At 36.0% G+C, this 20,723-nt stretch overlaps 1 protein-coding gene across 5 annotated transcripts in view; it reads right to left on the bottom strand.

The window, feature by feature from the left end:
• The window catches only part of CNTN5 (contactin 5), a 678,576-nt gene that overhangs the window by 558,128 nt on the left and 99,725 nt on the right, over positions 1-20,723 (bottom strand). The window contains exon 1 of one of the 5 annotated variants that reach the window (XM_037377785.1): positions 7,188-7,271. The exons of the other annotated variants lie outside the window; for them this stretch is intronic. The gene's annotated coding sequence lies outside the window, so the exon portion shown is untranslated. Of the gene's footprint in view, positions 1-7,187; positions 7,272-20,723 lie in introns of those variants that run through there. 5 annotated transcript variants of the gene reach the window in all.

The following is a 20,723-nucleotide window of genomic DNA, read 5'->3' as shown; positions in this document are numbered from 1 at the left end:
ATATGAATATTCTGGTTTATTGTCCTTTCAAAATTAAATGTGCTCTTTAAAACTGCATCTAGCATATGGGTATGAGCACTGACTTTGCTTTGTCATGCCTGGCACAGGTAAGCAGAACGTATGAGATCATAGCCTAGGCTGCTGAGTCCTAGTTAATAATGCAAGTGGAAATGGGGAATCCATGATCAGCCACTAGCCTTGGTTTCCACGTGACAACGCAAACAAGCATCATCATGATTCACAGCTCACCCCCTCATTATCTGGAGTGAAGATAAATATTTGCCACATTGGACACGTGAAATTATCTAAGATGTACCAACAGAAAAGCCTTTCAAGAACTCTTGACTGTCTCCAAATGTTTAGATTTGTACTCTGTTGTTCCGAGTAATAATTATTTAACTTCTCTGAAAAAAAGAAGACCTTTTGCTAATAGGCTTCGCACTGCATGCTGACATTTCAGGAGGTTGCTATATTAGTTCTATCATTCAGAGCCATGAATTATTGATTAACCTACACTATTCTCCTTCAAACTACTGAACTACTCACCATTGTACTGATGCAAAGAGCTAATAAATAAGCAGAATATAAAATGACTTAATTCTGCTTTAAAAGAATATAATAAAGTTTTAGTAGAGTCTGTACTGTTACTAGTGCTAGCCAGGTAGTAAATTTTATTTAGCTTTCAGGCTTTATGCACCAGTCTGCCATCTCCAAATTAGTTTCAGCTTCATATTTCATGGAGATTATACATCTGTTTGTGAGGTAAAATGCTGGTATTCCTCCAGCAGTTCTTTACCACTTTTGCATTCTCAAACCAAAATGTGCTGCTCCAGGTATCAGAGCTGTCCCTTACCTTCCCTCTTTTTACTATAGGATGTCATTCTTCCCTAAGTTACATTTGTTCAAATCAGGAAAGACTTGTGTCAAGAAGTAGAGCTGCACCATGGAGAGAAGTATGGGGTACTGTTTATTTTTGAAGAAAGTATTTGTTATTAAGATAAATAGTTTATATTGACAAAGTGAGATAATAATAGACATTCTAAAGCATAGCCCCTGACATTAGCTTTTAAAGGCACGTAGTCTGCTGTAAAGGCTGGAAACATTGTACAGGGTATTTCAGATATTCCACAGAGCTGTAGAGTACCCTGTTACAGTAGCTTCAAAACATAGATAACCTGAAAAACTTTGACTGCGAATCATCCCTACAGTGGGATTTTTTTTAATTGAAAACCTCAAAAGATGTTTTGGTGAGCTCATCCTGTTTGATTTTGTTTACTGGGCATAGAAATTTAATTTTTTTCTTTTACTGCAATTACTATAATAGATTGACTACTGAGATCCTGATACAGTGTGTGCGATACAAAGAATCACAAGAATAGAAGGCGGTATTGGAATATTTCCCTGTTGTCCAAGCTCACACAGAAAAATAGTAAAACCAGTGATTAGTTACACCTGGACCATTTTCTCTGAAGACAGTTATTATGCTAGAGCACACATTTAAGACTATTTTTGATAAGAAAGAGAGTTTTTCAGTGTCTTTAGATCCACCATATACTTTTTTTCATTTGAGAAGTTTTGATTTTTTTCTTAGGCAAACTAGAAATTTTACTACGAATGGTCTCTGTAAAATATTTCATTTTCCATACAACATTAAAAATAAAACAAACAACCCAACCCCACCCCACTGTGGTTTTATGGGAAATTGGGTTTTATGGAAAAATTAGAAAGCAAAAACCATCACTTGCCTGTTTTAATACATGAAACAAATTTACTGTAGAGGTCATGATCAGATCTTTTGTCTCCTGGAAATATTAAGGTTCTTAAACAGAAACCATCTAGGTGAGTTTCTGAAAACCAAATGAATACAGACATACCTGCTCGATGATTTGGAAATACCTGCATGGGAACACCTACAAACCATTCAGAATTCCTTTGTTCTAGCTTCTGGGAAAGTGCATGTGTCCCGCAGAATTCAGGTCTGCTACTCTCAGCACTACAGGGATGTCAGGTCCACAAGAGGAATGAGTGCTGAAAGGATCACACTGATGGCTGTGAGACTCCCAAGAGCATGCAGATTCAGCTTTGACATCAGCCTCTCCTTTTGCATTGCATTGGGGTAGGGCGAACTGGAGTGACAGAGCTGATGGTGGGCAAATTTACCCAAAGTAGGTTTTATAGCTTAGGCTGTAGTTCTTGTGGCCTTAGGGGGTGGCTATCGTACCTGAAACATGTCACTTCAGAGCAAGCTCAAGTGTATGCGCATTATACTCTAGCCATTTAGCCATTTCTGTGACTGCAGTGCTGAAGTATTTATTTTTATCCATTGCACCAAGTTTTTATGGTTTGCTGTAACTTACGGGGGGGGGGGGGGGGAGGGGGGGAAATTACCTCATCCATAGTTAAGTGCCCTAATTACTTACTTCAAAACATATGATTCTTCCAGAAAACTTTTAGAATAGCTTTAAAAGCTCTCAACAGCTTACAGCTGAAAGCCAAATGTATAGGTTCTAATTCATTAACACTTTGTAAAACTACGTAACTCCTCAATAGCCCACAGATCATTTTAGTATGGTGTGGTCTCACTTGAACTTCGTAAGTAATGCAATCTAAAATCTTTCAGGTAGGATATTCTTGGGTTTTTTCATTGGCATTATTCCAACCTGTAAATTCTCTTGTTTGAGTCTTGATCATTAGCCATCTTCTCCAGAGAGCATTCTGCATTCTCCACCTGTTCCATGTCTAAGGACCAAATCTAGCTTTAGTGTTTTATCTGTCTTCAGTTTTTCTGTTACAAACTCCTCTGTTCATTTAAACTGTAAAGTTCTGGGGGTTTGGGTGCACTGTAACAGCAGTAGGTGTGTGTACAGAGATTTAAGTTCCTAATTAAAGAGAGAGGAAATGCATGAAGAATATTTCTTGAATACTATTTTTATCTAAGAGATTTACAGGATCCCTTTCTATGAAACATTATGGTAGCTATTAATTATATGAGAAAGTGTTATTTTTTTCCTATAAGATCCTTTGTGCTCAACTTCCTAATGCTTGAGCACTACAGTTTTCAACCTTCATGTAGTTTTGAGGTAATACACAGAAACAAACTTGTATGATACAGTAGACTGAACAAATATTATGTTATTGTTTTCTTGCCTAGTGGCGGGGGGGTTAAAATTTTTAATTTTAAATTTTAAATTGATTTTGTGTGTAGCAGTGCAACTATAAAGCTATGCAAGGCTATACAAGATAGACATCTTATTGGTTTTAACCCCCCACTATATTTTCATCCACATCTTTCTTTTCATCCCATTTTAAAAGTAGCCATCCCCTGTAATAATATTTCTTAACATTCTCTTTTTTTTTTTTCTTTTCAGTGAAGGTTATTGTTTTTTCATAAACTTAAAATGAGATGGATGTTAGTTAAATAAAAATTAAGTTATCTAAATATGGATATGCATCAGATGAGGTAACTTCAAAAAAAAAACCAAAAAAGCAAATTATATTTACAGTACTGAAAGCAGAAGATCAGTTCTCTGCCTGTCTCTCCATCATCACCCTGGCAAACCTTGTGTTTGTGGGTTCTATTTTTCTGTGGGAAGGTCTACATATTCACTTATGACAGTGACTACCAAGAAATCTGGACAACCTTAGAGAATCTATATGTAAATAGTAAGAAATGTGCTGACTTAAAGCCATTTCAAGTTAATTGAAGTGTGAGGAAGAAATATATGGTTTCATGATTTATTGGCATTGAAGTGTCTATTTTTATTTGGACAATTTTCACCTACATAGCAGCGTACATTTTGAAAAATGGAGTAGAAGGCATTTGGCTATCAGAAAGATGCTAAGTATTCATGCTTTGTAAATACCCACCAATACTCACAAGGAGGGTGCATATTATATAAATTAATTTAGCCCAAGGTACTGTGTTCATGCTTGCAAACAATTTACCTGTGTTGTAGAAGAAAATTACTGCACAGTAAAAGTAACAGAAGGTATTTTTCAAATGTTTAGGTACTGTTACATGGTATTTATCCTACTGCCAAGATACCAAAAATAATTCTGGAGATCTTCTAGTACAATATGTGGATTTTTCCCCTTTTTTTAAGTTGTTCTTAGGAGAAAAGGGAAAGAAGAAAGCTAATCCCTACTTTAATACTGCACTTTAGACAGGGAAAAAAAAAAAAAAACACCCCACACTACACATGTGTAGAGCATTGTCAGCCTTGTTAGGTAATTTTCTTTCTATTTTTAATTCTCACAATTTGCCTGTGTTTCATAAGGTATTCTGGAATTGCGCCAGCAAAGAACTCAATCACATGCTTTGCTTTGAACATGTGCAAAGTCTTCTGCATATTCTGCCTTTGAGGTACATTTTTAAATTACTTCCACAGAGAGTCAGTGTAAACTTATCTTAGTTGGTGCATGTGTCGTCACTTGGTGCAGGCAAAGAGAGGGCAAAGAGCAGTGGCACCAGTGGCTCCACAGCTGGCACCGGCTGTCAGTCCCTGGAGGGTCAGACACTGGGTTCTCTGCCAGAAGTGTCAAACTCAGCATGATTTTAAAAACTTAAGTAAGAATAATGTTTGTTTGCCATGTGAATAATCGGAACTTATATGATGTTTAAAACGTTAGAATCAAACATCTCTGGGCACAATGATTCCACAATACACCTTATTATAACTACAATATTCTGCAAAGAGAAAAAAAATGCTCATAATCTCATATAAAATACTGAAATACTTACAAAGTATCTGAATTTTGAAGGTGCCCTTTCCTTGTTTAATCAATAAGTGGATATATGATTTTTCTGAAGTTCAAAAATGTTCAAAGAACAGGAACTATAGCTCAAAAACAGTGCAGGATTTAAATATATGAGATAAAACAAATTATTCCGTACAAATACTTCAATAGTATGTACAGACCAACGCACAAGATAGGCTACCTCAAATTTAGGCCATGATTATCAAGGTGCACAATGGGTTTAAAATACAACATTTTTTTTTATGATGGGATAAGAATTAAGCCAAAGTAAAAGTAGGAGGGTGAAATTACATCACACTTCTTTGAAACCACAAGCCTAAAGCAAATATGCATTAGTATGACAGTTTTATAACTAACAGATTGCATTTCTTAGACTTTTGAAGTATGATCCAGTTTAATAGGCAAAGTACTTTGAATAACTTCTATGTGGAAATACACTTTAATTACTTCCTGAATGTATCATATGTTCACCTGGAAGTGAGATACTTTATATGAGTCAATAACAGGACTCCAAATAGGTGTTTCAAATTGCATACAGGCCCTCAGTATAATTAGTTCTTGGTAGAAATATAGTAACCTGTACCTTTTCCATTAAGAAATGAAAAATCTAGCAATATTGCCTCTATTAAGTAATGAGAATGCAGAATTTAATTATTTTTGCTATATATTATATATGTGATAAGCAGTACATTTGAAGGCATATGAATGTGATACATTGTAAGTCTAGAGCTGATTGGACTTTTTTTTCTATTTCTTGAAGTTCAGTTACTTATCTATTGCTAAAAACTTGTTTTGTATACATTTTCAGCCACCGTTTCTCAGTGTTGGATCAGAAAAGCCTTTCTAGAACTGTCTGCAACACAGTTCATGAGGTTCTTACGTGATTTGCTGAAGACTTTTTACAAATAATAATGAGGCCTTAGTGATTTATTAACCATCTTCAGGTATCACGACATACATTTACAAGGAAAATAATTCAAATCCAACAGTCCTTTCTTGCTTAAGCATACCAAGGGTGTGGACCTAATGCCATCTCATTGACTTCAGTGGGCTCATAACCACAGCAGATGTTAACACCTCCTGTAACAATTCACAAAGAAGAAAGTACTTAAGTGAACTAAGTAAGGTTCATTTTAAAACACTGTAATTCCTTAAGGTAGCACTGATGCTTTTCAAAATGGCACTTTGTTGGTATACAGTTGGCACCAGAATTTGAATTCTGCTTTTGTTAACATAGCACTAATGAAGAAGAATATAAAAGTTATGAGGCAGCAACTAAGTCCTTTCAGGAAATTATGATAAAAACAACAAACAAACAAACAAAAAAGCCTAGCAGTTCACTAAAGTTGTTAAAGCATATATGGCAGAGATAAAAATATGCTGAGTTTGAATCAGTATTTTATTCATGAATTCTCCCCCCCCCACCACCTGTTTGGTGGAACCATGTTTTAAAGAGCATTTAATAGTAATTTCTAAAATAATTATCAGTACACTCCATGCTGAAGGTTAATCCTTTGGGTATTAATTTAGCTTTATCACAAAGCAGACAGAGTGTCTGTATTAATCTCACTGCACTTAACATATTACCAAAATTAAGGTCTCTATAGGGAAAAATAACTTTATTTCAAAACAGTGAAACTTAGTTGATGCAAAAGTAAATACAGTGTTTATTGCAACCGCTTCAGTGCACAGCACAAGAATGTGCATTCGGTACTTAAAGAAAGTGAATCATCTGAATCATTTCAAGACTACAGGCTCTCCAGCTCTGCTGTTTATTTATATGCCATATATTCTGCAAATTTCTGTTGGCACACAGAAAGTTCAGTTTTATACCAAAATAGCCTCTGATACTCAGTCTTTTTAAAATTGCAGTCATATATCCTGTTAAAGCATAAATCTTTATACAATATATTACATTTCAAAAAGCTATCAACTAACTAAAAACATTTTCTCAGCTGGAATTAAGATCATTCTACAACTTCAAAACCACCATTCCTATTATTAAAAATAAAAAATGTAAAATAACTAGCCACACTCACTAAACCAAACTTATTTTTAGTCATTAATTTAGCAATGCAGAACATTGTTCTTTCTTAAATGTGTTTCAACATGTTGCTCACTGCAAAAGTGAGGATTTGCATAGCCATACGCTACAATGCTTTATTACAAGCTGTGAATATACAGGATGATCAAAGTTGTGTTACTTCCCTCAGAGTCACTGGAAACATTGTCTGAAATCACCATGAAACACTGAAAAATGCCGGTGTTTATATGGAAAATGATTACGTGACAAACAGGCTCATTCTGTCATTACCTATTATTAAGCATTCACAGGCTTGCGAGGCTTTTCATCAACATGTCCACAGCAAGGCTGATACAAAGCAATAAATAAATAAATGAGATGCTATGCTGATATCATGATCAGTTACCTGTGTGAACGTGGTCACTTGGAATATGGCCAAATGCTAGACCTGTCCCAGCTCCTCCTTAGCAGCTTGTGTTCCCATTAGCAATCCAGTACAGCAAAAGGACAGTGACAGCTTAGCTGGGTAAAATTCAGTATCTATGATACAATTATTGCACTACTGATTACTTCAGACGTTGGCGAGTTAATCCTTGGGGTATTAATTTACTGCTCTGACTGTACAAAACGGATCCTAGCGCTTTACCCCTTTGAGGGTTGTTGCTGTGATTATTCCATATGGCACCACCAGTAAGGTTTTCCTGTGCATCTTTCCCAGTAAACAGATTTTAGGATATCATCAAATTACTCAGTCAGCTAACAAGAAAGAACTTTACGCTGCTTTCAAGTATCACAACATACAGCAATCCTTTTTTGAGAAGAATTTCATGATTTCAAAGTCCTGCTATATTTCAGTTAGGAAGATTCTTGTTTCAGAAGGCTTTCTGAAAGAAAATTCTAAAATATTATACTGAACAGAGTTCTGGTTTTATATATACTGATATAACTACAGGTTATGAACATGTATTATGAAGAAAAATAAAATTTTAAATATTTTATTCAAAAATATTGAACCAGGCTATCTCAAAAACTCTGAATGTTCCATTATTATTTTTTTGAAACTAAAACTGGGAAAAAAATACAGAAAATATTTTCCACTTTAGTAAATAAAGTGTACTGATTCTACCACAGTTGTATATCCTGGTGTCAAAGTTTTTCCTAACAATTGATATCTCCTTGGATTTAGTTGCAGCTTCAAAGTTAAAAACCACTATCAATCAGGAGTAAAAACAATCAACATAAATTCAGTCTCCAAATTTGGAAACTCCAAGGCAAGGATGATACCTACAGACTATGTAGTTAACCTTGAATTTGACGCATTTACTCTATTTCCTTCTTTGTTACAGTGTCTTATTTCAGTGCTACATTTCTTTGTGTGTAAGGGGAAAGTGAAGAACAGAGAAGAAACAGTTCAAGAGGTCTTTGTCAAGATCTTTCCTAAGAGAGTCCTAAATGAGCTAATTAAGCTGTGGCAATAGGGCAGTATTGTCATGGATTAAAGGCTGCCTAGGAGAAAAACGTCAAAAGTTTGCAATTGAACAACCATTTTTCCCAGTGATAAAGGTTAACACTACACATCCTAAAGTCTCAGAAGGAGTATATTAATTTATCTTATTTATATTATCTTAAATAAGAGCTAAGAGGCAAAATTTTGCAATGGGACAGCATTATGTAGATTTTGGCAGGACTGGTAAAGATTCCACATCTCCACAAAACTGGCAAATAAGAAAACTAAATCTTTCAGACTAAATGTTTAACTGAAGAAATTGACTTCAGCACCATTTTAGAAAAGTCAGTTAAGACCTCTTTGCAAATTATTAATAACACACCTAAATAAGAAGTTTGGAAATAAATTAGATAATAAGCAATCTGGAGCATATGTTAAGGCCTCTATATAAATCAACGCTGCAGACTTATTTGGTTATGTTACCTGAAACAGCCGTAAGACCTTCTTCTTACAGAAGAAAGAGAGGAATACAGAGAAGAGCAATGAGGCTGACTGAAGGCATGGAGCTCTTGCACAAGAAGAAGGACCAACATGATAAAAAGTGTGATAATATAGAGTACTTATACTGTTGTGGTCTTGTTGTTGGGTTTTTTAAAAAGTACATAAATACAATTATTATTACATTGGTTAAGTTACGCAGCTGTACTTATTACTTTTATTCCCACTGAATGGAGTTTGTAAAACTCACTTTATGATTATACATATATAAGCCTGGATGGAATTTCACAGCTTCTTGTCTGACCACTTTGAGATATTTGTGCTGCTTTCTTTTCAGGCTGCAAACTAGCTCCTTCAGGTTTACCCACTGCTGACAAGCTTTTGATAATCCTGCTTGTTTGGTTTTTGAGGCTTATCTGAGCTGTTCCTTCCTTTTACACATCAGAACATTGTTGTGTTGATGAATGCAAGCAGCCCCTTTGATCTGTGGGCATTTTTTAAAGCAGTCAGTAAAAGTCTGCACAGCAGTTAGCTAGTATGTTTGGGGTTTGTTTAATTTTTCTTCTTTAAAAATGAAGCAGTGCTTTAGAGAAATAAACCCTCCTTATTTTTGTTTTTAATTACAATTTACAGAGGTACGTTAACACTGTCATTATGCATTTCCAACAGCATTGAACTGTTATTAAAAAGTCATAATATACCTGCAAAGTAATTTGTTCTTGCCATTGTTTGCAGTGTTTCAAAGTGGCATTCATTTAATCAAACAAAGCTACCCACACATCTGCATCTAAGTTAGTCATTTTTTTATCCCTTTGTAGTCAGGGAAGAGAAAAAGGTAGACACTTCTTGGGTGGGAATTACATCATCTTGAAGAAGACATCCAAATTCCATCAAATGCATCCAGCTATAAAAGCAGCTGTTTCTCTCCCTTGACTATAAAGGGAGTCTGATAAGCAGTATCTGCTTGGCTCAGACATTGATGTCTACACTGCACATGTCTAAGATGAGGTGAGATAAATCTCTGGTTTCTGCCTTCTTTTCACCTCTGGGCTCTTTCATTTGAGTATCATTTCAATATGTTGCCTGTACCTCTGGTAACATTGCAAAGCCTTTTTATTCCTCCCTGAATTTCATATTACTGGCATTTCAAGCAGAGGTTTAAGAAGCTGCTAAAAAACAACTTTGGCCTTAAGGAATCAAAAACAATTCACTGAAGAAGATGAGCACCAAATTCAAATTCTGATCTCCTGCATGATAGAAACAGTACTGGGCTGCCTGGTCAGTCATGAGCTCTCTCTTACAAGACACTGAGGTGGAGCTTTAGTAGTCATAAAAAAACATTTTCATGCCTGACTGACACTACTTTCTTGCATTTGCCCTTCAGATCCTTCAAAAAAAAAACAAAAAAACCCCAACCAAACAAACCAATTCTCAATGCCTTCAAGGTATGATTAGAATTTATAGTTCTTAAGGTATGGTGTATTCAAACAAAAACTGATGCACAATTTAAAAGCAAAGTGATAATTAGAAGTATGTAATTATTTCATCCAAGTAAATCCTCCTTAAAATACACTAAATACACTTTAATACACTACTGTATGTCAGTCGTCTACCTAGTTGCAAACACTATTAACTGCTAGATCGGTAATTTTCAAACTCCCAGTTTGAAATAAGTGAATGCAGTCTTCAGACAAAACAAGCTGAACATTCCTCCAATATCCTAATATTACATATTGCAAATTGAAGCAGGCTTTATACTTTAAAGCAAAATATGGCCAAACACCATTGTGCCAGATGCACAAGGCCTGTGTAAGCCACCAGTTATGTGTCTACAGAACACGCCACAGGCCATTTGTTTTACTTAAGGGAGCTAAAGAGAGGGGATAACCAGAAAGCCAACTCATTCATTATTCATACTTTAGATCTTTACTTCAATCCACTCAACACTGAAGTTACAATATTCTCTTTCTACATGCACAAATTGGAGCCTCAACAGATATTAGCATAATTTTTATTATAGACAGATGTGGATGCAATCTGAAGCTTAAGTGCATTCAGTACCACTCTGGAATGTTGTATATTCCAAAGCTCTGTGATGTTCTCAGATTATAAAACATACAAGTGCCAATATTATTATTAGTTTCATAGGAAAACAGACCTCCATATTCACAATTTGAGCCTGGTGTCAACACTAAATCTCAGGGTTTTTGATCATGGATCCGTTTACATAGCACCAGGCCTGCTGGTGATGGATGTTGGGTTCACCTGTCTCAGAAGGTAAAAAGGATCCTAGGTCAGGAGTTAGCAGGGCTCACTGAGAGCACTTTAAACTAGATTCAGAGGGGGAAGGGGATAAAACTAAGCTCATTAAGAGATGAACCTGGGGGCAGTATGCCAGAGTTGGAGGTGAAACTGACAGCATAGCTGGAGTGTATCTATGCCAATGCCCGAAGCATGGGCAACAAACGAGGAGCTGGAAGCCATCTTGCAGTAGGAAGACTATGGCATAATCACCACCATGGAAACACGGTGAGATGACTTGCATGACTGGTGTGCTACAATGGATGGCTACAAACTCTTCCAAAGGGATAGGCAAGGAAGGAGTGGCAGTGGGGTAACTTTATATTTCAGGGAGTGTTTTGACTACCTAGAACTCAGTGACAATAGGGTTGAGTGTTTATGGGTAGAGAATTACGGGTAGCATCAACAAGGCAGATATCCTGGTGGGAATATTATATACACCACCCAACGAGGATGACAAGGCAGATGAAACATTCTACAAGCAACTGGAAGAAGCCTCAAGTTCGCTGGCCCTTGTTTTCCTGTGGGACTTCAATGGGAAATACAGCACAGTGGACAGGAAACAGTCTAGGAGGTTCCCAGAGTGTATGGGAGATAACTTCCTGGTACAGCTGGTCAGTGAGCCAGCCAGGGAGACGCCCTGCTGGACCTGCTGTTTGCAAACAGCAAATAATAGTGTGGCCAGCAGGACAAGGGGAGTGATTGTCCCCCTGTACTCAGCACTGGTGAGGCCACACCTCAAATGCTGGGCTCAGTTTTGGGCCCCTCACTGCAAGAAGGATGTAGAAGTGCTGGAGCATGTCCAGAGAAGTGCAACGGAGCTGGTGAAGGGTCTGGAGCGCAAGTCTTATGAGGAGCAGCTGAGGGAACTGGGGTTGTTTAGCCTGGGGAAAAGGAGACTCAGGAGAGGCCTTCTCGCTCTCTACAACTACCTGAAAGGAGGCTGTAGGCAGGTGAGGTTGGTCTCTTCTCCCAGATAGCAAGCAACAGGACAAAAGAAAATGGGCTCAATTTGCACCAGGGGAGGTTTAGGTTGGATATTAGGAAAAACTTCTTCACTGAAAGGGTGGTGAAGAATTGGAACAAGCTGGCCAGGGAGGTGGTGGAATGACCACCCCTGGAGGTGTTTAAAAAATAAGTAGATTTGGTGCTCAGAGACATGGTTTAGCGATGATCTTGGCTGTCCTTGGATAACAGTTGGACCTGATGATCTGAAAGGTCTTTTCCAACCTAAATGATTCTATGATTCTATGCTTCTGATTTGGCAAATCACAACATCTAACATTAGCTGAAGGAAGGTGCCTAAGAAAAGTAATCAGACTATGATGGTCTGTTCCTCAGTGGGTATCTTCTTGATCTCTAAGAGATTTCCTTAAAACCTTGAAATACTAAACTTTTATGCCTTCCACAGTTTTGATAATTATGATAATTCAGTGTAGAAAATTTTATATCTCTGCAATTACTTATCTGTCTTCTGAATAATCTTCAATTTGTGGTCTCAGTGATACTTAACAGCAGTATGTTTCACAGTGTTACATGTTTCACAAATGATGGAAAACCTCACCAATGTTCCGAGCTGCTCTCAGTGACTCCAAATAACATAATTAAACTGAAAATATTGCCATGTACATATGTAATGAGATAGGAAAACAAAACCTCTCTTACTTCTGTTTCAGTCCATAATACACTAACATCATGTCCACTCTTCTCTTCTAAGGCCAACTGTTTTAGTGAAAGAGTTCACTCTTCCTCATTTTCATCTCCATTCCTCCATTACTCTCTACACTCCTCTTTATTCATATAATGGCTTTGATGATCTTTTGACTAAAGCTTTACCAAGAGTAGACTCCTCCTTACTTCAAATTCAATTATCCAAATTCAATAAAAGCTTTGCTTGCAGACACAAAGCAAATGCGACAACCCCTTTTCAGTTATCTCATGTGCTCATGCCCAACACAGAGTAATAGATGGGACCGAATGATAAAAACAGTAGAATTGATTGTATTCCTAAAAAGCTAGTTTTCATTCAGAAGATGCTGTCTTCTTCCATGCCTACCCTCTTATAAAAGCTTATTCTCATGTATTTTCAATTTTTAAACATAACTACAGTGGTAGCCACTTATTTCAATGAGATCCAAGAATATATTATCCCAGCAACTTATGACTGTATGCACAGAACTGTAGGGAAGGGGAAAAAAAAGAAAAAAACAGAAAAGAAACTGAATGTTACTTCTCTTGGCAACATTGTTATAACCATTTATTGATCTGAATTCAATAATAATAAATACACTTTCACATTGGGAGAGAATATACATCTTTTCAATGTGAACAAAGTAGTCTTATGTTTTTCACACTAAAAGTTTTAAACATTTATTTTAAATCCATGGAAGAAATGAATGTAAGGCTGATCCTTTGAGAATGGGAAAACAGTATCTTTACTACAATGGATTAACAAACTTAGATTGATTCATATAGGACAACCATTTCAAAATGAGTCACTTCTATCTGCTATTGTGTCTTGTCATGTTCACTGCAATCATTTGGCCCTTTTAATACTGCAGCTAGAAACATGTACTACAGTAGAATGTCTTGATATCAATACAAAAATTACCTGGCCAGAACTTAACAACCATGCCTGTTTTAGAAATGATTTTCAGAACAATTTGAACTACATGGATGTAGAACAAATTATTACTCACACCAGGGTAGCCTGTTCTTTAACTGGTTCAGTGGAGGTCTAAGCATGTACAGGGTGTCCAAATGTTCATGAGCTTACTACAGTGAGTGTATTAAAAATAACAAGGATAGAAGAATGGACAACAAGGAGAGTGAAAGAATATGAAAAACAATTGCAGGTATTTCAGCATAATTTACCTATATGCAAAATCTTTAAACATTTCTGAAGATCCGAAATGTTTCAGGTAATTTTGTAAATCCACAAAGAAAAAAAGATCTCTTCTGCCGTATTTCTGTTACTTTACAGCAGAGTCATGTTTTAGCTTCCTTGGGGAAGTCTTTCCTTCCTAGTCCAAGTGTTTCTGCCATCTATAGTATAACTGAATTGAAGACACCAGTTCCAATTTTGCCAATAGGGCTCCTTTTCAAGGGGCAAAGGGCTGAGAAGGAATTAATTTTTACCCTTCCCTCATCTTTCTTCCATTAAAAAAAAAAAAAAAAAAAAAAGAAAATGAAACACAGTGGTAGAGGTGATTTGTTCATTAGAGTTTAGCTGAACATTTCTGAACCTTGAAAACAAATTCCTCTTTCCGCTGTTTGATGTGCCTTCCACAAGGCCAGGGAGGTGGGGACAGCTTTTACCTCTAACAGTTTAAATGAGGTCAAAAGGAGCAAACTAGAAGCTGAAAAATTGAAAATTTGCTTGAGAAGAGAAAGGAAAGACCTTCTTCTTGAATTCCCAGTTACATCAATGTCCTGCAGGAAATAACTTGAGTGGTTGTTTTTTAAAGACAAAGTGCCTGTGTTTTAAAGACTTTCTTTCCCTCCACAACATGACTTCTCTTGACACTATTGCAACATGCACGTGCATTAATGTACTGTCAGCACACTTTAATTATTTGCCTTCCAAAACCAGCTAGGTTCTGCAATAGCAAAATGTGTACAAGCTTTGAAGATTCTCTGAAAAGTAACTCCAGCAAAAAGCATCAAAGCATTCCACCCTTGTCCCTTCATCATCTGTGCTCCATTTACAAGCAAAATAAACTTTCTCTCAAAAAAAACCCCAACCTATCATTCCCTAAAAAATTCCATGATATTGAGCAGGATTTGTACATGGCTAGATCTATACAATCCTACAATACTGTACTGCCCTCTTTTTCAGGTTGTGCTCTCACTCAGAGGTGCTCTGTTTTCTCACTGCAGCTCGGAATTTGGATTTTGCAGTACTGGGTCAGACAGAACAGACATCAAACTTAATACACTTTTCCTCCAACAGCATGGAGTAGTAAATGCTCTAGAAACTGAAAAAACTCCTGACTTTCATAGGGTATGATGTGACATTATAGCTCTTATCCTGAGCTGATATAACTAGAAATCAGCTGACATCTGGAAGTATGACATTATCAATTCTTCTTGAAACTTATATAGAGAGTTTTAATAACATCAGATATTCTTTTATTCAGTGTTGGTCCCTTTTTGAGACTTATAAAAATTACTTGCCTTCAAAGGCTGCTGTTTTCAAAGAATTATTATCCATGTTTTATTGAGAAAGCATATTAGCTGTCTGTTCTAGGCACTTTTATAAAAAAAATATATTGACTACAATGATTAAAGTACACTAAAAGCATTTGTAGATTATATGAGCTATAAGAGTTTATAAGCACTCTATAGGACAGGATAAGGTTTCAACATGATTTTGATAAATTGAAGAAATGGCTCAAAAACAAGAAGACAAAATTAAATAAAGAAAAAATGCAAAGTACTGCTGCTAGGAAGGAGAAAAAAATGCACAGACACAAAGTGAAGAATAACTGGATAGTAGCGATATGATACAAAAGGATGTGGAGGTTGTGATGTATCATAAATTGAAGATGAGTCAGTAATGCCCCACAGTTACAGGGTAAAAGCAACCCTGGTTGCTCTTAACAGAATGGTTAAGAATGCTCTGGTTTGTCTTAACAGAAATTACTTATATAATAAGGCAGAGAGATGATAATGCAAATTCTACTTGACTCTAGTGAGACGCCAGATTAAGGACTATTACAGACTGTGGGGACACCACTCTTTAATAAAGATTTAAAAAATGGAAAGGACAGAAAAAACCAATCAGGTTAAAACAAGGCTTTGAAAATGGGTCTAGTAGAAAAGCTTGAAGAAACGGATTTTTTTTAATGAAAAGATTCAAGGAGACATAGACAGTCTTCCAATTTATAAAATACTGTCAAGCAAAGGGTAATGAAAAAGAATTCTCCATTTTACCTGGGGTGAGCAAATATTGTAAGAAAATGTTGCTTACATTTTCTGCAAAGATTAACAAGTGCTATATGGGAGAAAATTCTTTGGTGATTTGAGTGCTTGAACAGGACTCTCATGTACAACTTACACAATTTCTTAAGAGATTTTTAAGATATGAATTTATGTTGCAAATATGCATTCCTTCCTTATTTGATTAAGACAACCAATACAGATAAAGACATAATAACAATAAACAGGTAAGTTTCAGCAAGCTGGAAGTTATTGTACAATTTTTTGATGTATCTACATATCTTATTTTGACATACCTATATCTTATTAGCATGAGTTCTGTGGGAGCAAAAGCATATTGCAAAACAAAAACCCCTCAAAGATGGCTAATACCATTCAAAGCAATCACTACAATAGTATTAGCCTCCCATAATACCAGCAGTACCTCTCCAGATACATTGAATCTTCAGACTCCTACCTTACCTGACTGTTGCTGCAACCAAGGCTTCACTGGTAAGATCTCTGAGGGCATCAGGTGGACTCTGTTAGACATTATTTATCTTGTGCTAACGTACAGAGGCCCTAATTTGTGAGCAATTATTTCCCATGTTCACTAGGGACAGGACAAGAATAACTGATCATAACAGATATTAGGTTTGATATTAGGAAAATATTTACAATTATACAGATAGTTAGATGCTGAAAGCAGTGACCCAAGGAAGCCAAGGGATCTCCTTTCCATTTGAGCAAAAGGAGGAAATGTCAGACCCTGGGCAGTGACGTTTATGAGGACTGCATAGACTTGCTCTATTCCCAAACTTTGTTTCCATGAATAATCTACAAATCGTAGAATCACAGGACCAGAGAAAAATAGGGCTGGCAGGTAGCTGAACACATTTTTGATTTCACAGCAGAATAAGCAAACTATTGTTGTACACTTTCTAGCACTAGTTTATCTAAACTGTTCTTAAAAACCTCCCGCAATGGGGATCCTGCAACCTCCTTATGCAAGCTACTCTTGTGTTCGCTCTTAAACCAGCATATGTAGAAATCCCTATAGAAACAGACTCTATGACAATACCCAAAGTCAAGTGAAGCAAAACAGAGACAGAGAATGGGGGAAACACTGCTATCAGCAACTTCTGATGTTATTTTTCGATGCAATTGGTTCTTTGGAAATGTTACTGATAGCAGAAATTATTGACATCTTTTCCTCAGTCCTTGTTTTACTAAATCATGAATCCCACACAAGGGAATAATTTAATCAGCATAAAACTGTAGAAACCTAATTTACAGTCTGATCAAACTCATTACTACAGATAGGGCTCACAGTGAGTGGGCAGACTGACCAGGCTGTGAATGTAAGACTGGCCAGTATCTGTATCATGCAAACCAAGTCCTCTAAAAGCAAACCAGAAATGTAACTTTCTGCAAGAATGCACAATTTTTAAAAGCTTACTATATTTTTCCCATTCTGCTGCCACTTGAGAGCAATGAACTCCCATTAGTGGGAAATGAAACAAATAATAACACTAAAAAAAAGATATATGAACAGAAAACCATTTGTTTTTTAAATATGCTATGTTAGCTGAATATAATTTATGTTACACAAGTGACAAAAATATCAGTAGTATATGGATATGGTCATTTGTGTTGGTGTTTGCTTTTTTGTGCTGATGATAAAAAACATATATCTACTTGAAACAGATGCACTGTAATATTGCCTTTAACTGTATTCTGTAGGGATGGAAGAGCAATAAGCAAAACTGCCCCTTTTCAGATTTCATAGCATCAAGGGAATTTTCTTTCCAGAGTATGGTTTTGAATATGTAAAGTGCAATGCTGTGACTGACACTGAGTTTACAAGTAACTTACTTGATAGAAAGTATTAATACCTTATGTTCTAATACAAGTGTTAAGAACAGATGTTTTCTTCAATAACTTTTTTCAAAGTTCAATTTTGTCCTACAAAGCTGAATGCTGAAAGAACACATACATTTCATTTTAATAATCTCATTTTAATTGACTTTCAATTCAGTGAACAAAATAAAATTTAAAAAAATGCCACAATAACTATCTACTTAAAAGAAGAATCAGACTTAAATATCCAGTGCTTGCTTGCTTTCTTCCTCAACCTACAGCCAGATAGATTGAAGTGGGGAAAAGAAACAAAGCCAGGAAATATTTAGACCATATGTTTTCTCAGGTTATTGTGAAACAATTCTAAATTGTTTTTACACTAATATTCCAGCACAGCCATGCAAACATTAATTGTACATAAACATGATGCAACTTTCAGAACTATATGGTAACCTGGCGACATTGCTACTGAAGTTTATTAGACACTGACAGCACTTTCAAGTTCTGACACCAACTTATTCTAGTAAAAGAGCACGAGATGCCATTTAAAAAAATCAGATTTTTTTAAAATAGATTTTTATTGGCTTATATTACAAATGCATTTTTTTTCTTAATCTTCATTAATGCTGAATCCACTGCTACCATCTTTGGCAGCTGAGGAAATCTCAATTGCAAAAAAACAGAATTGTATTAATAATTCTACCATATTTGAGACACACCCACACCCACACCCACACCTACCCACCCCCCCCCCACCCCCCCCACACACACCCCCACCCCACCCCACCCCACCTCTCTCTCTCTCTCTCTCTCTCTCTGCTGCTGGCCAGTATGACTACTAATTCCATCATATTCACAGCAAGGATAAGAAAATCACCTTTCCTTAGGCTGTGAAGCACAAATGCTCCTGCTGAATGGATGCATGGCTGACCACAGTTCAATCTGGACCCGTATATACCATATACTCTTTCAGAGTCAGATACAGGGGATGAGATTTTCAGAGACCTGGTCTGGCCTCTGGATCTCCACAATCCTACATGTTGAACCCTATAAAGTTCATGCACTGGCTTTTCTAATCCATGGCGCTCTGGAGAAGGAGACAATGTTCTACCCATAAACTTCCTGGTGCTTAAATAAACTGATGGATCTGAACACAAAATAGGCTATAAAGAACACAATACACATATTCATTTAAAGAAAAGAAAAAAAGAGAAGAAACAGACTTTTTCTGTTTTGCAAAAACTGAGTCTTCTGCAAAAGCTTGAAGTTAGATGTTTTATTTTCAGGTATCAATAACTCAGATTTACTTTATTAAAGTCTTCTAGGATCCCTTTCAAGTATCTAAAGTTTAATTCCATGCATTTAATTTTGCTTCTTCTCCTCCAAAAGGAACAATTCATAAGGATGTCCAAGACTTTAAGAATAGAGAGAATCATTTAAGTTGATCCAATGTTTACAAGGCCATTATGTTTCAATCTGATACATCTTTATGAGGTCTAAAGAAATTAAAACACCTTAGAAGTCTTAAGTATGAGACGGTTAGACGCTACAAACCTAAATGATCTTAGTAGGCAATTTTTAACCTAAAAGTGTAGAAAAAGATGAACTTCTATACTCTGAGCATGTTTAACAAAACACAGAAAACAAGCATCCAAAAGGCATGCTTTTCTGTATGACTACCAAATACTCTTTCATCCTTTGCTATATCATTAAATATAGGTGAGAATGTTTTCTATTATTTTGGAACAGAAAGGATATAAGAAATAGAAGTCACAGTGAATTATCTGTTAAAAAAAATAAGTAAACAAATTATCAGAAAATTCTTTCCTGAAGCTTTGAAGGATGTGTTTGGCTGTATTAAAAATAAGGTTGAAAGAGCACAATAATATAATTATAAGCAATCTGTTCTCTCCCTAGCCCCTGGAGACACAGGATGAAGAGGAAACTCAGAAGATCATATATTTCAAGGACAGAAGGCAAACATATGAACATCTAAACCAGCATACTGAAAAAATGCAATGTGAATTTTATTATAGCCTTTCTTCTCAAATAAATAAATATCCAGAATTCTTCTTTAGAGTCTCCATCCTCTAAATGTCATGGTTATTCTGAGGTAGGTGAAAGTAACTAGCTGAAAGGAAAGCAATATAGTTTAGTTTGCTTTAGATTGCTTTTCATTTTTGTGGAGAAGAGCCAGCTATCACTTTTTGACATATATATATATATAATTATTTAAATGCACAGCACTCTCAGAAAAGTAAGGTGTTAGCTAAGGACATTTTCACAACAGTAGGGAAAACCAGCAACCTTATTGAGCTCGGGTGCTTTCACATTGTCCTGATTATCCTATCTCACTTGGGCAAACCTTGGCCACAACTCAGGGAAAGTTAAGGATGTGTACCAATATTGGAAATGATGGTAATAAAACTTTTATAAATACCTCGGTCTAAAGCAGTAAGGGAAAAAAATACTGTCTTTTTTTGTTTATTATTTTAAATATAGTGTATGAGAAAGCTTTCTTTCTTTCTTTTAACACCCCTTATGAGATAAGCTAAAAGACACTACTGTACTAGAAAGAATCTCCTTATAGACATAGAAGCTCCTTAGAGGCTATCTCCTAGGTGGTAGAAGATCTGCCAGAATTTGAATTGCCCTTTTGAAAAAAATGCCGTCCAGCATTGTTATCTTAGAATTAAAGGGAATCATATTTCCTTCAAAAAGGTATAATTCAGTTATAAAAGGCAAAGTACTAATATGCAGGTGTAAGGCGTTTATTCACCTACGCTATGAGCTGCCAATATCTGGAGTAAGTTAATTCATTCAGCTTGTAGTCTTGTTTTTCCCTAATGAAAAAAAAAATATATTCTTAGTGGTAGATTACAGAAATTAGAAAGATAGCTAAAACATGAATTTCTT

Source organism: Falco rusticolus, chromosome 2 (genome assembly GCF_015220075.1).
Source record: "Falco rusticolus isolate bFalRus1 chromosome 2, bFalRus1.pri, whole genome shotgun sequence".
In the NCBI taxonomy this organism is placed as follows: domain Eukaryota; kingdom Metazoa; phylum Chordata; class Aves; order Falconiformes; family Falconidae; genus Falco; species Falco rusticolus.
The sequence above is the reverse complement of the archived record's forward strand: the minus strand, read 5'-3'. Positions and strand labels throughout refer to the sequence as shown.